Below are 2585 nucleotides of genomic sequence, written 5' to 3'. Positions count from 1 at the left end.
GATCCTATAATAACTTACATATTTTATAAAATACATATGATTTGAAATCCCAGTTTCATCTTGCCGCAAAAAAAAAAAAAGAACACGTCAACCAAGTCAACTACTTCTTTCTTCCTTTCTTTTTGTTTAGTTCCTGATTTTATGGGATTGATTGATTCGTACGTTCCGCGTTTCCTTCTTGGCTCAAATCATGAATAGACTCTTTATATTGCATATACAATCAATCAATCAACTCATTTCCAAATTTACGGGACCGAAACACGTTATAAATACGACATGTTTGGTCCGAGAGACTCACACCATTTTTCCTTCACCTCGTATCTCGACATCCCTTGTTGCTCGAGATTTCTTTCCTTTCTTTCTGATTCTTGATTTGAATACTGAAGCTTTCCATGTTTCACATATCAATCACCATCTTTTCCATACTCGCGAGTCCATCGAACACCTATAAATATCGACCCACACCTTCACACGAACCTGCATCTTTTTCCCGACACCCTTACCCACTCTCGAACATACCTTCTGAATAAGCAAACAAGCACCACTCGGAACTCCGTTGAGTCGTGTAACCTACAACAAGATAGACGCCGCCGGAATCCATTCGAGTTCACAACATAGTTTGCTCAACCTTACACCCTGGTCGGAGAAGCTAGTCGTCACCGGAGATCAAGAGGACGACCAGAAACCTCCACGCCGTTCACGTTTCGGTATATACCTTCTTATTCCGTATGGTTTTCTGTTATATATTTTGTTCCATTCGAGCGTTTAATCTTTTGGTATTGTATATTCTTAACTGTCCGCGTTTTTCTCTTGTTCACTCAATAAACGTTACGACAACGGAGAACAAACCGGAGATAACCAAAGCCGCCGGAAACCACCGGAGTGGACCGAGCTCACCGGAGCCGTATGGATATCACAACGGGGATCAGTTCGTCACGTACGCGGTATACCTTTCCTTGTCTTTTAACCATCCGATTTATCCAATAATTGAACACCACCATTTGTTTCATAATATAAACAGCAACATGAGTGGACGGGTTCTTGTACGAATGGGTTTCTATAGTTGTAATATAATGAACAAGATGGCAAGCCACTGTGTTGAACGATAAAAAAAAATCAAACATATTGCACATCTGATGTCATTAGTTCAATGGTTTAAAATGATACGCATGGGGCGCGGGCTCGATTCCACCCCCATGCAATCTGTTCCTTTCTATTTCTCTTTTGTTTTTGTTTGTTGAATCAGCAAGCTATTACTCTATCATATGGCATCTTTAAAGATAATGAAAACAAGTTATATGCATTGGTATTATTTATTACTTGTTTTAATACATATAATAAAAACCATTTATTTAAAGAGTTTTTCTTTATAATAACAAAATTTGTTATCTAAAAATAACCAAATTAATTATTTTAAGAATCAACTTTAAAATTAACCGCCTACGATTTAAGAGAAATTCCACGTTCTCGTTTTAGGTTAACCTTCGTTGATCCAAGTCTTTCAATCATTACTCGTGCATTATCTTACAAGAAGCGCAACGCAATCAATGTGAGTATACATGACCCATTTTCGTTTTACACTTTTGGGTGCAATATGTATTACATATCAAACATCACAACACATTAAACATTTTATGCACACTCATTCCATATTCTATGTGACACACTCTATTCATGTTAGACATGTTATGCTACTGTAAACACCTAATGACTATGTGTTCATTAACTTCGTACAAGCCTCCCCTAACAATGGTAGCGCTATAGGTTGAGAAACGCCCCTCCTGTTCTACGAGCAGGTATTGTTAGGTTAAACTATGTCAACCTACTCAAACTCGTTTGGGTACACTTTAATTGCGTTAAACTTTGGTTTGGGCACATAGAGTAACATCGTTTCGAGTATATACTGTCAATATGGTATGGTATTTCACATTTGGAATTGAGTAAACATTTTAAACACATACTATGCTATGTATGAAAACTTGTATACTCGCCAACATGTTTTTGTTGACATTATTTTAATACATATTGCAGGTTGAAAGTACAAGATTCAAGAATCAAGCTAGGATGAACTCTAGAAACTCACATAACATTTGAATTATTGTTGAACAATATGTTGTGTTGTTTGGAACTATGTATTTCACTTTAAAGTTTATGAAATGAATTAAATAAATTATTGTCACATTTAGTGTTATGTTGTTTTGAGCAATTTGTTCGTCTCATCCCGATGTTTCCGCCATCGGTTGGGGTGTGACATATATATGTAAATTTATCATTTATCAAATATAAACATAACTTAACAAATTTAATAGAGGTTAGCGACAAGTACCACCGAGTGCAAAAATTACAACTGCTGGGATCAACTCTGTAATTATTGAAGCCACAGGACCAAGTCTGCCATTTTTGCAAACCACAGGGACCAACCAAATATTTAACTCTTAAGTATATATACAACAAGTATTAAACACCCCCGCATTGCGGCAGGGGCGAAAACCAATGCCACACTACTGTCAGTGACCACCAACACTGAAGTTACAACGTGTTAATGCGTAGAAATTAAATCGAAAAGTAAACATATAAAAGAATAA

The 2585-nt window shown here is 36.5% G+C and overlaps 1 long non-coding RNA gene across 1 annotated transcript; it reads left to right on the top strand.

The window, feature by feature from the left end:
- Positions 1-235: 235 nt before the first annotated feature.
- Positions 236-2179, top strand: LOC110863890. Its single transcript, XR_002549449.2, has 3 exons — positions 236-944; positions 1477-1549; positions 2032-2179. It is a non-coding gene; the product is annotated as an uncharacterized LOC110863890 (long non-coding RNA).
- The last annotated feature ends 406 nt before the right edge of the window (positions 2180-2585 follow it).

The sequence above is a fragment of the Helianthus annuus genome, chromosome 6 (assembly GCF_002127325.2).
Source record: "Helianthus annuus cultivar XRQ/B chromosome 6, HanXRQr2.0-SUNRISE, whole genome shotgun sequence".
NCBI lineage: Eukaryota > Viridiplantae > Streptophyta > Magnoliopsida > Asterales > Asteraceae > Helianthus > Helianthus annuus.
This window is presented reverse-complemented; position numbering and strand designations above follow the sequence as displayed.